The sequence below is a fragment of the Aulonocara stuartgranti genome (assembly GCF_965226115.1).
Source record: "Aulonocara stuartgranti genome assembly, chromosome: 3".
Taxonomy (NCBI): Eukaryota; Metazoa; Chordata; class Actinopteri; order Cichliformes; family Cichlidae; genus Aulonocara; species Aulonocara stuartgranti.
This window is the reverse complement of record NC_138941.1, coordinates 65,796,831-65,809,755: the sequence shown is the minus strand read 5'-3', so window position 1 is coordinate 65,809,755 and position 12,925 is coordinate 65,796,831. Positions and strand designations below refer to the sequence as shown.

At 39.0% G+C, this 12,925-nt stretch overlaps 1 protein-coding gene and 2 long non-coding RNA genes across 3 annotated transcripts in view; 2 read left to right on the top strand and 1 right to left on the bottom strand.

Annotated features, from left to right (window-relative positions):
* The window catches only part of LOC309693376 (protein NLRC3-like), a 183,038-nt gene that overhangs the window by 18,647 nt on the left and 151,466 nt on the right, over positions 1–12,925 (top strand). The window lies entirely within an intron of this gene.
* The window catches only part of LOC309696763, a 54,688-nt gene that overhangs the window by 37,383 nt on the left and 4,380 nt on the right, over positions 1–12,925 (bottom strand). The window lies entirely within an intron of this gene.
* LOC309696512 lies at positions 4,529–5,954 on the top strand. The gene is made up of 2 exons (XR_014273524.1): positions 4,529–4,600; positions 5,187–5,954. It is a non-coding gene; the product is annotated as an uncharacterized lncRNA (long non-coding RNA).

Sequence of the window (12,925 nt, the reverse complement as noted above, 5' to 3'; positions counted from 1 at the left end):
TGCCGGTGACAAAATCCAAAGCAATGTGAGACCAGGGTCTATGTGGGGGGTGAAGTAAGCCAGGTGGATGCCAATTGAATTCCACCAGAAATACCTCTTTAGTAATGCTGTAGTTCTACTCACTCCCGGGTGGCAAGTAAAGTTCGCCATGTGGATCCAGTGGAGCGAATGAGGCTGGCCACAAGTAATTCCCGGATGTACTTCTCCATAGCCTCCCTCTCAGGATGAGACAGGTTATAGAGGCAGCTGGTGGGCAATGGAGCACCAGGAAGGAGGTCAATGGTGCAATCATAAGGTCAATGAGGGGGCAGTGACTGAGCTCTATCTTTACTAAACACCTCCTGTAGATCATGACATTAAGGAGGAACAGTGGTAAGATCAGGAGAAGAAACACGTCGAGGGAAAAACTGGTAAAAAGGGTTATATTTTCCTGATGATTGCCTGACGTGGCTAATTTGACAGGAGCGGTCTGGTGAGTGATCATGGCGAATACCTCATTATTTAAAGCAGTGTCTGGAATGGGAGGCTAGAGCTGAGTGAAAGGCAGATTCAATGATTTAGCTACCTCAGTGTGTATTAAATTCTGCTCTGCTTCAGACTCCATGAGAGCATGAAATGAATGAGCCTTAGCACTAGTTGTCAAGAAAAGGGTCAGCAAAAGATGGGGTTTATCTGCTTTAAAAACACAGCCCACCTGTAACCCCGAACTTACCGGTGGGCCCGCCTTTTGGCCGAATTGGGCGCTTCCTCCTCAGTAAAAGCACTCTCCGGCTCAAAAACGATGTTCCCGGCCGCCATTCATCGGTTTAAGATGGGCTTTATGTCCTCCAAAAACTGCTCACACTGTCAAGCCAATACACCGGACAATTACATGCATGCTCTTTGGTTCTGTCCACCAGTTTAGAAGTTTTACAGATACATGTAAAACATACATACAGAGATATGTGAAGACTTATCAAAGTGTCTGAAATGTAACATTCCAACTTCCCCTATAGAAAGCTTGTTGGTCAACTTAGAATATGTGACTACAGAAAATAATTGAACCCATATGGTTTTCACTGCCCCATGCATTGCCAAGAAAAGAGTCCTCATGAACTGGAAAAAAAAAATAATAATTTTAACCAATATAGAAAATAACTAATAGATCGCATTAGTCTTGATACAGCCTCCTTGCCCTGGTGGGTTCCAGAGTGTGGGGGTGCCTACTGGAGTCAGCAGGGGAACTGGCCACAGGGAGGGGCCACTTGCCCCTTGCCCCTCCCTTCCTTCCCTCCCCATCCCCAGCTGCCTCGCTCTTCCCGCTCCACCACAATCACCAACACATGAGAGGCCTTGGGGTGCAGGTGTGTCACCAGGATTGTGTGTACAGTGTCTATTTATGTCTGTCTCCACGTTAGGTGAGCACTGACAATTTGCATATGTGTGCATGGATGTTCAGATCTGTGTGTGCCTGTTTGTCTGTGTCTATATGTCAGGTCGGGTATTAGACGCCACCTCTCTGGGGACATCTCAGGCCCTCCAAGCCTATCTCCCCTCACGACTCCCCCTGCTGGTGGCTGACGCCCTCAGACATCAATCAGTGATTCTTGAGATTAGGGACAAAACATGTCTGCCAGATAAAACCCAATTTTGGGGTTAAAAATATGCATAGAAGTGTTAACCCAACTTACTAAAAGACAAACCAAGGCAATGTTTATACAACAAAAGTATGATTTTGCATTTTTTATACATATATTTATTTTAAATGGTACAATACATTAACAGTACCTAAAAAATCCATTTTCCAGAAGCAGGTGTGATAATATTAAAATACAGAAAAAAAATTAAAAGTAATGTAAAATTAAACATCATGACTCTCGTCACTAAGTATTTAAGTCAATACCTTTTATAATATCAAAATATACAATTGAAAATTTATTTTTACATATTTTTAAGTGATTAAAATCGTGTCCAGAGTTTTTGTCAACACCATCAGATTTTTTTTAAAGTACAAAAAAAATCAGGAATTATTGTGGGTAGCTTACACTCTGAGGGCCCCTTCACTGATCCCTGTTTGATACACATGCCATGAGGTCACTGCTGTGATAAGGTTTTTTTATTTTTTATTTTATTTCATTTATGGCATGCCTTTGTGATAAAACCCTGTGTCACAACCATAGTATGTAAACACCACAGTCAATGAAATGCAAGATTTATTTATTTTTTTGTAAAAAGAGCTTCATTTAGGTAGGTAGGTCATAAGCAACTGATGAAAAACCAGATGGCTTCTTTCAGAAAAACATGTGTTATGAGAGAAAGTAGGGTATTTTGTCAGCACCATCAGGATTTTTGTCTGACAATGTTGACCTATTTTCTAATGGTGTTGACAAATGCCACAAAAGTGTGCTATTCGTTTCAGTAGTGTGTGTGAGAGGTAAAATTTCAGTAGTGTGTGTGAGAGCGTTTCAGTAGTGTGTGTGTGAGCGTTTCAGTAATGTGTGTGAGAGGTAAAATTTCAGTAGTGTGTGTGAGAGCGTTTCAGTAATAATGTCCCTTACGGCACCTCATACAAACACATCCTCCAACCACACACAACCGCTCCATTGCGGTTTATTTCAGACCTCAAACATTTAGTAAACAATTAAGCAAATACAAGTAATCTGCAATAAATGACAGGTAGTAAGAAAATAAACTACTAACTCTTTAACGCTACGTCCACACCTACACGGGTATTTTTGAAAACGCAGGTCTTTCATCCATACGTAAACGGCGTTTCGAATCCCCAAAAACTGAGATTTTTTAAAACTCCTTTTTTGCGTTTACGTGTGGACGAGGAATACAGAGTTCTTCACGCACCGTCAAAGGTATGTGCCTTTTTTTTACGTCAGCTGTGCGCCACGTTATTGCTTACATGAGATGAATTGCAGAATAGCAGATTGATAGGTTTGTAGCTTGTACCTATCCGCTGGAACGTTGAAGACAATATAATTACACTGCAAAGCAAGACACGAAGTAATTCAAATTCAAATTCAAATTTTTATTTGTCACGTACACAGTCATACACAGTACGATATGTAGTGAAATGCTTGGACAACTGCTCGTGACCTAAAGAAAACAAAAAAGGAAAAGGCTATGAATAAGAAAGGAAATAAATATGAAAAATTAAAAAGGGTAAATTTAACTAGGAAGGAATAAAATATAAATTAAGGTTAAAAATGAAATAACTGTACAACACACTGGGAAAGAATAAGATAAAATATATAAATTAAATTGAAAATAAAATAACTGTACAACAAAACACACAATGCACAATATAGAACTATATAAGAATGTATGAACAAAATACACAAGAAGTATAAATAAATATATACACAATAACAGCAGCAGTGATTTAAGTGATGAAGTGAAAACAATGTCCAGAATGTCCAGTGTGTGTGTAAGAACTATATGTGTAGGTCAGTACTGTGTGGTGGTGTGATTGTGATTGAGAGACCGTATCGCCTGCGGGAAGAAGCTCCTCCTCAGTCTCTCTGTGTTGGTCTTCAGGGAGCGGAATCGCTTTCCTGACCTCAACAGAGAGAACAGTCTGTTGTTGGGATGGCTGAGGTCCTTCACGATCTTCCTGGCCTTGGTCCAGCACCGCCTGCTGTAGATTGAGTGCAGGTCAGGGAGCTTGGAGCGGATGGTGCGCTCAGCTGATCGCACAACCCTCTGTAGAGCTCGTCTGTCCTGCATGGTGCTGTTCCCGAACCAGGTTAAGATGTTTCCCGTCAGGATGCTCTCTATGGTGCACGAGTAAAAGTTCCTGAGCACCTTGGAGGGCAGTTGGAAGTCTCTCAAGCGTCTGAGGTGGTAGAGACGCTGACGGGCCTTTTTCACCACGGAGTTGATGTGACAGGACCATGACAGGTCCTGCGTGATGGTAACTTCGAGGTATTTGAAGCTGTCCACTCTCTCCACTGGGCACTCGTTGATGACAGGGGTCTGGTAGTTCCTCTCCTGCTTAGTGCTGAAGTCCACTATCAGCTCCTTTGTCTTACTGACGTTTAGAAGGAGGTTGTTCCTCTGGCACCAGTCTGCGTGATGTGTTCTCTCTGACAGTCTGCTGAAAGTGTTTGCAAAGTGATCGGGGGAACAGGGCACAAAGCTAAAGGATGTAGCTGCCATGATGACAGTAAGAACTTTAAAATTCTTTAACTACAAAGTGTATATGTATTGCATTAGGTCAGTAAAAGATTTTTATGCTGCATCCATTGAAACAGTCAACTATTACCCGTGAGTACTGATTCCACCGAAAGGATGCCATAATTTTCGTTATGCATTTACTGGCCCACTGAGAAAAATGTATCTTTTTTAAAAAAGAAATGTTCTGGAAACTATATATCCATAAAGTTGATGTCAAACAGGAACTTTTGATATTTCTTTGTAGATGCTGGTGTTGCATGTTGACTGGTTTAAGTTTTTGTCTGGGATCATTTTCTTCTGTGCTACTGAAAAGTTCACAAATCTGTTTTCTTTGTTATAATACTTTAGGATGACATTAATGCTTGAAGGGAGTCTCATCAAAGTGCTCCGCATCTGTGTGAAAGACAATTGCAACATCTTGGTGCAGGAGTTCATGGTGAGTGTTTTATGAGTAGATTGTGGCTTTGCAACATTTAAAAATGCATTTAGTTATCCACTTGATCCTCATTGGACCAGTTAGGACCAGTAGTCCTCTTTAATAATTTGAAGTTCACATGAGGCCTGGTAGTGAACTCGGCCGCCCCCCCTTGAGGCCCCACCCCCCTATATTAGGGGTCACATCAGTGTGAAAAAACTTTACATTTGTCATTCTAGTGAACAAAGGAAAATCCCACCAATATTTACATTAGCTTTTGTTTGAAAAAAAAAAAGACCAACAGCTAACCAAATTGTGGGGCTGAAAGTCAAAATTCTAACATCTTCTGAGTGACATAACCTGGATTTCTGATGGGCCGGTGTCTTTCTAACAAAAACGAATGTAAAGCATTTGAAATTATTATGTTTTTCACTCTGTCTTAGAAACTCTGTTAGACCATGAATGGCAGCATGGCAGGCAACTCTTTGGCTATAGCTATTTACTATGTTGCTTGCATTGGTTTAAATTACTCTAACATTAGAACTGGTAGATTCAAAAGAGATGAGTTTAAAAAGCAATCTTAAAGAAATGTTTTGTGTTTAACCAGGACTTGACTGAGGCCACTGCACAGATTGAGAAAACCACAATGAACATCTGTCTCCAGAGGATGCACCAGGCAATGACTTTTCTGATGTTGGCATCATCATCGAGGGTATAGTAGTTCTTCAAGATCTGGATAACGTGACCTTTGCAGTAGCCATGCTGTTTGGACCTTTTTTATTCCTTCAATATGAGTTACCCATCACAACTCTGCTACACTTTTGAGGTGATTCAAAGGGTGGTAATGGAGTTGGATGCAACTCAGCTCTCAAGAAAAGCTCACAACTAAGACAAAACTGCTCCTGCAAGGAAAGCTCACTGTTATGCATGCAAGCTGATCAGCTCTAGGTGAGAGGAGATTTAAATCTCACACTTGTTCTGCTGCATTTTTGAAGCTCAATTCCAGGAACAGATCGCAGGGTTCATTTTTATATACTCTGCAACTGCCATGAGGATGAGCCGTTTTTGTTGTTGTTGTTTGTTTTTCCTTTTGCTCTGTACAGCATTTTGGCAGCATTTTAAAATTTCTCTTTGTATTTTTTCTTTCTTTTACTAGTGAAGAGATGTAGCATGAACAGTTATACAGTCTAAATATCCCATATGGGTCGTGTGAAATGGTATTTTCAGTTTCATTCAGTTGAAGTAAAGAACGTTGAATATTTCTAAGTGTGCTGTTTTGAACCAAGATGTCACAGTATGATCAGTGCTGTAATTTTTGACAGTCACTGTATCAATGTTATTTTTGCATCTCTTGAATAAAGGGTTTGACCTGCAAGTGCTAATTTCTTTAGTTATTGGGGTAAAATGGGTAATGTTAATAGGAAGGTGTTTGCCAATTCAGTAACCTAATTTAATGTTAATGGAAACTAACATTACCTCAAATTGTTTAGTTATAATTGTTGTTTAACTGAATCTTGACGTCAGAGGCCTTAAATAGAATGTTTTGTATTGTTCTTTCCCAACATTTTTCAAAAGAAACAGTCTAATTTCTTTGCTGTGATTGATTCCAGAGAACACGGAAGAACTGACATTATTTAACTGTTGATTTATGTAGATTCAGTGGAGGAGTAATGTCAGTTTAATTCTTTACCTACTGTCAATGCAGTGAAATTAGACATTTTGTTTTGAAAGGTTACTGGTGGATGCCAGCAACCATCTTGGAAGAGAACAATACAATCTGTTATAAGGCCTCCATTTGAAAATTGTGTATTTGATACTAGAATATAATAGCAAAATGTAATTTGAAGATAACATGTAGCATTTAAGTGACCAAGTAGTATTGGGTAAAAGTTATTGAATGGTGTTGGGATAAAGTGAGAAAATTGTGAAGGATTAAAATATTCCAAGAGCTCAAATTACTTCATCAAAACATGTTTAAGTCACATTTTATCAACACAAATTGCACAGGTTTATTGAACATGAATAAATTGTGTTAATTTAACTCAATTGTTTAAGTTGCTGCCAAAGCAAAACATCTGTGTGCAACAAATGTCCACCATTGAATTAAGTAAATCCAACAACATATTTTTTTCAGTGTTCTACGTATGTTTTGAACCAGTTTAGTACAGTTCCTGAAAGACCTGTCCAGTTCTCCAGCCGTTTGAGTAATATGTTGTGGTCAACTGTATCAAATGCTGCACTGAGATCCAGTAAAACTAAGACTGACATTTTTCCACTGTCTGTATTCAGACATATGTCATTAAACACTTTGGTCAGAGCGGTTTCAGTGCTGTGGTTCTGTCTAAAACCTGACTGGAAGGCATCGTAGCAGTTATTCTGTTTTAGGAAGTAATTGAGCTGTTGAGAAACTGCTTTTTCAATGATCTTACTTAAAAACGGGAGATTTGAGATCGGCCTGTAGTTGTTCATTTGTGTCTTGTCAAGATTGTCCTTTTTCAGTATAGGTTTGATTACAGCAGTTTTTAGTGGTTCTGGAAACACACCTGATAATAAAGAAAAGTTGACGATCTGTAACAGGTCTGACTCTAAAGTCTTTGAGACCTTTTTGAAAAAACTTGTTGGCAGGACATCTAAACAGCAGGAGGAGGAGTTCAGTTGACCTAAGATGTCCTCCAGGTCTTTGCTGTTAATCGGGTGAAACTGTTTCATGGTGTTTAAACAGTTTTTTGGTGGACACAGTACATATCCTGGATCTGCTGTTGATGTACCAATTGCTTGTCTAATTTTTTGGATTTTTTCAGTGAAGAATTTGGCAAAGTCATTGCAGACCATGGTCGAATATTGCTCCCATTAAGGTGAAGGTTATCTCTGGAAGGAAAAAGTCTCCATGGAAAAACTCCACACTGGTGAAAAATGAAAAAAGAGAGTGTAGGAAAGCTGAGCGCAGATGGAGAAAAACAAACCTCCAGGTTCATTAATAGTGTCCATTACATTTAACATGTTAGCATTGAAGCTATTGACGAGCTCATTGACTGACCCTCTGGACAGGTCAGGTGTTAATGGGAAGACCTGGTTAAAAATTGCACTACTGTGTTCAGTTATACACCGTTTTGTGATCACTGTTGTTGATATATTTGTGTGGGCTGAGATTTTACTTTCAAAGAAAACACAGTAATGATCAGACACGCCCACATCAGACACAGTAACCTTTGAAATGCTCAGGCTCTTGGAGATCAGTAGGTCGAGAGTGTGTCCTCTATTATGTGTGGCCTCTGTTACATGCTGAGTCAGCCCAAAGTTGCCCAGAGTGTTACTCAGGTCTTTAGTCCCTTTGTCCTGAGGGTTGTCCACATGAATGTTAAAATCCCCAGCAATAATTACACAGTCAAAATCAACACAGATCACAGACAGCAGTTCACTGAGGTCATTAAAAAAGTCTGTGCAGTATTTGGGAGGCCTGTAAACATTAAGAAACACAACTTTGGATGGGGCCTTCAGCTGTAAAGCCACATATTCAAAAGACTGAAAACTTCCAGGAGATAGCTGCTTACATTGAAATGATTCATTAAATAAGACAGCAACCCCTCCTCCTCTCCTGCTCGCCCTGACCTCACTGATAAAACTGTAGTTAGGAGGGGTCGTCTCGATGAGAACAGCTCCACTGTTACTTTGGTCCAACCAAGTTTCAGTTAAAAACATAAAATCAAGGCTGTGCTCAGTGATTAAATCATTAATTAAAAATGTTTTCCCAGCTAGAGATCTAATGTTTAATAAAGCCAACTTAAGTGTTTTAGAGGTATTACTTGTCCCCTCGTGTTTGGGAGCAGTCTGTGGCACACAAGGTATGTTTACTATGTTTAAAGATCTTTTAGAGTGCAGCTCTCTGTGTTTTGACCAGGCCACATGTCTCCTGTCACCTAAAAGTACAGAGATTTTAAAACCTTCTAGTAAACAGGGTCCCAGCTTCTCCTGGGAAAAGTCATCACTGCCATAATCCTCACAGCCCGGACCCTTCACACATCACGCATCAGACTGCGGAGACAGGGCATGAAGAGGAACTAAGGGGGGCGAGGCTGGGCAATGTGACTTCGATTGCTCTGTTGAGGGTGGGGCTCGATGGCGAACCTTTGGCCGCTCTGGTGGGGGGTTTATGGGGGACAAAAAGGGATTGCACTCAAAGCACTCAAGTGCTTTGAGTGCTGCAGGAGAGCAGAAACACACTTTACAAGAATCAGATTATTTACTATTTTACACATTTGTGGACCATAAATTATACTTTATACATCTTTGAAATCAACTTGAAGGATGCCGCCTGCATGGACGCATGTGTAGTTGGTGGTACATCAGACCGTGCCACTGTTTTTTGTGCAGTCTTTGGGCCGTCACTCAATTGAATTCAATTCAGTTTTATTTATGTAGCATCAAATCAAACAGTTGGCTCAAAGTTCTTTATAAAGCAAAGTAAGGACATTACAATAATGCAGAGAAAACACCAACAATCAGAGCCACCATTTGGTGACACTGTCCCACTAAGCTTTTAAATACTTTAGGAACCACAAGTAAGCCTTAAAATCTGAAAGTGAAGCACAAAGACTGAAGTGAAACTGAGTGTTAAACTAAATTTCCCACAGCAGCCATTGTCTGTGTTTTCATCCAGTGTTCTTAAATTTTTTTTATCGTGTTTTTTCTTTCCAACTGTTCAATTCAGTGTTGCTTTCTTACCTTAATCCGGACCACTTGTTAAACGATCAGCCTTTGACAGGCTCATAGGTCATCATCTTCCAGTGACACACGAGCACGTCTGTGGTGGGTGAAAGCCCCTCCTCACTCGCTGTCCAGACGGAAACCTGTACACATGTTACTCTATTTATTAAAACCTTCTTCACATTAAGTTCTTTCCTCTGTGACGCACTTTGAAATGTTGGCTTTGGAAAGATAAAAAGACTAACATATTTTAAAGGATCAAGTGGATGAGAAATATCACTGTGTATTTTTAACCCTGGTAATAATGTTATAGATATTCATACATGTTTACATGACCTGTATGAAGGAACACTGTGGGAACTTTTCCTTCAACTCATCGTGTTTTCCATGGATGTCCACCGAGTGAGGAAAAGACGGAGCAGGGAATGTTCTGACTATTTGATTTCAGTCTTGGACTCAAATCTTAAACAATCTTAAATTGTCTCAGTGCAGATTATTCATTGTACATTAGTCTGATTAATATCTCACTATAAGATGATAAGTTCATCTAAAGTACCTTACAATGTGTTAGTTTTCCTTTGTCCTTCAACTCTGATGGAGCAGCTGTGAGAGCTGCAGCTGGAAAATAAATTCCAAAGTAAACAAAAACAAGTCTTTACATGACTGAAATCCAGGTTTATGGATGAGTCAGTTTCTCAGAAGTCCCTGAGGGGACGTTAGTTGTGTTCATTTCAGTTAATGTTTATCAAATATCAATCAAATATCAGCAAATCAACATTCCTTCAAGGTGTTTTATACTGAACCGTTAGAGAGAAAGTCCCACCTCTCACACTGTGAGCAAACATTTAGTAATGACAATAAAATCCCCCTTTAACAGCAAGAAGCCTCCAACAGCACAAGGCTGTGTGGTGAGGGATGTTGGCAGATAACAGTCTCTGCACTGTAAACACTGCTGTGACATTGTGTCTCTGTGTGCAGGTATATGGCCAGACTCAAGATGGCTTAGATTATAAATGTGTATGGTGAACAGTTTGCTGCTCTCTGCATTATTAAAATGCTGATGAGCTGATATTTTGTGTGTCTGTGCAGGCTGGGCCTACTGTATACCACAGCCTCAAGGGAGGATTGGCTTGCTGAGGCCGGGGTGGTTGCTGACCTACTAACAGACTGGTGAGTTGAGGACAACTGCTGTTCCCTCCCATTTACAATTTTATTGGTTGTCATATTTTTCCCACATCTGAGACAGATATTCAGACCTTGAATCTGTGTGTGTTACACTTACTGTAGGAGTGTGTAAACACATGGGAAGTGAAAAAAATGACTGAAAAATAAACTAGAACCATCACGGGAATCCCCGAGAGGCCAAAGCCTGTTTTATTGTTACTAAGGGAGGAGTCATGGTGACCTAATATCAGGTATAAAGAGACAGCCAGCGTCACATCAAGTCTGGTTGTAAAAGTCGGACATCAGAGAAGATTTGACTGAAAATCAATTTGTAGTTTGTTGTCCACCTTATTTGTACAATTTGAAAGAAGTGTTTAATTTTAGTAATGTTTCTCATGAGTTTGTGATCTCAAGAGTTTAATAATGTGAATACAACGCCAGCTTAAGCCTGACAAGGTGACAAAAACAAAACAAACTAAATAAAACTAATCTAAAAAAAAAACTTTTTTAAATTTTGTTTCTCAGATTCATGCTAACTCCATCTTCCCTAGAGGTAAAATTTAAGGATGTTTGCAGCTGATGATCATGTTTGTACATGTCTAATGTAACTGGAAATCGAATTATTCAGTTCCCATAATTTGCCAACTGAACTCTGCTGCTGGCAACACAGAGTGAAAAACAAACTGCAGCACTGAATGATGAAAAACTGGAGTCTAGGATTTGCTTCTGTGGATCTTTATCATTTTAAACATGTTGAGCCCACATTTCACTATATGAAATGAAAAACAAAGTCCTGCCTGTGGACTATAACGTTATTATACCCATTAAAAGCTGATGTAAAATATTGACTTTGACCCTTTTTTTAAACTACATTAATACAAAAGCACAAATCAGACACACTGAGTCTATATTTTCTTGTGGTTTATGTTTATTTGCAGTGTTTATATTGGTAAGGTTGTTCAAACTTGCTCTGATATTTTCACATTAAAGCCTTACAGCCATTCGCAAAGAGCTTTTAATATGAAAGACACGCAGTAGAAGAAGTATTTTTCTGTACAGTCTAAGGAGCTTGGAAAGAACAGTGTTGAGTCTTTAGCTGTCCTGATGAATTAGCGGTGTAAATGTGAATTGTTTATTTATGGCCACTAGAGGGAGATGTTTGACTATCAAATAACCAATGACACTTCCACAGCACACTTAAAACAGTGAGGATTTGCACTTCCTGATAAGATGACATTGTTTTATTTTAATTAACTGTGGATAAAAACTATTTTCACTTAAGTATGTTTTCATGATGGGATTAAATAAACACTGTGAGCATCAGAGCGTTTGGGCTTTGTGACCAGGTTAAATGTAACACTGATCTGAGAAGTTTATTACTACTACTACTATTGTTATTATAATTATTGTTATGATTATGAATCAATAATTTGGGGTCATGGAATCTATTTAATTCTATTTTTCTTTCCTGTAATTCAGTAATTAATCTGTACTAAATCAAAGAGGGATTTTCTGTTTGGTATTGAGGCAAAGTCACTGGTTAAACTTCATGCTGTTTGTCTTTTTATGTGTTTGTGGTGCTGCTCTCATTTTATTTCCTGCTGCTGTTTCAGGTCTCTGACTGTGTGCTGCTTTAAACTGAGTGCTAACAAATGAAATGAGGTCACTTGTTTTTAGGATTTTACGGACTGTTACTTTGGCTTTTATCCAAATGTATTTACTGTGAAGTCATCCTGAGATGCTTCCAGGTCAGAAGACAAATGAAACCTCTCCGGTTAGTGGCATTAATGTCATTTAAAATGTATAAATATAAATTTAAAAGCTGCCCCGCTGTGTGACCCGGTTTTAACAGTAGATGACAATAGACAATCAGCACGGCCACTTCAAGCTTCAGTGACAGGTTTAAGAGGAGGGGCTCTGTGCTGGGTCAGGAAATGTGCTTCATTATAATGTGCTCTCATTATACTTCATAAAAGTATGAAGTCTGAGTCACATGTTCATGAATTATTAGTTTATTATTAGTTTATCAGACAAAAACTAAAGTCTTTTGTTTTCATTTCAAAGCATAGAGACAGATACTATGAATGTTTCCCAGGGGGAGTAGCAATATTACTACTACTACTACTACTACTAATAATAATAATAATAATAGTAATAATTGATAACGATAACAATAAACAGTCAATTAATGATTTTCTACTAGCAGCACTGTGTTTGTTCTCGTCTATATCATTTGATGAAAAACTGTTGTAATGTAATACAATGAAAAACTGTCTATGGTTATACACCGATGTTCAAGTTAACTCCTTTTCAAACTGACTGTACTGACTGCAGCACTGAGTGTTTCGGTTAGCCACAACCAAATCGGAACTGTTCACATTTGTCACTTGACAACTCAATGAAACCCACAGAACCACGTGAGAAACACACAAGAGAACAAAAGTTTAATAAGAAATCAGATCGCTGCCATGAGAACAC